Source organism: Crocodylus porosus, unplaced genomic scaffold, assembly GCF_001723895.1.
Source record: "Crocodylus porosus isolate Cpor-Errol unplaced genomic scaffold, CroPor_comp1, whole genome shotgun sequence".
Lineage (NCBI taxonomy): Eukaryota > Metazoa > Chordata > Crocodylia > Crocodylidae > Crocodylus > Crocodylus porosus.
In genome coordinates this window covers 43,320,383-43,320,650 of record NW_017728943.1, presented here as the reverse complement: position 1 = coordinate 43,320,650, position 268 = coordinate 43,320,383, and positions in this window count along the sequence as shown.

Below are 268 nucleotides of genomic sequence, written 5' to 3'. Positions count from 1 at the left end.
ACTAAACGAGCAAACATCTATTAAAACATATTTTAATTTTATTTCAAAATTTGCTTAGTGTATATAGATTTGATTGCACACATCGCTCAAAATAGTCTTACTCTTGTACATTTTGTGGTCTGTACTTTTGGAGATAACCACAGGATTAGGGTATCAAATTATGACAGGAACTCAAAATACTCCCTAGGATGAGACTTTGATCATGTGGGTCTCACAGGATGCTACATCCAGAGTAAACTTAGAAGTGAAGCTTGAAGCTTTACAAGCT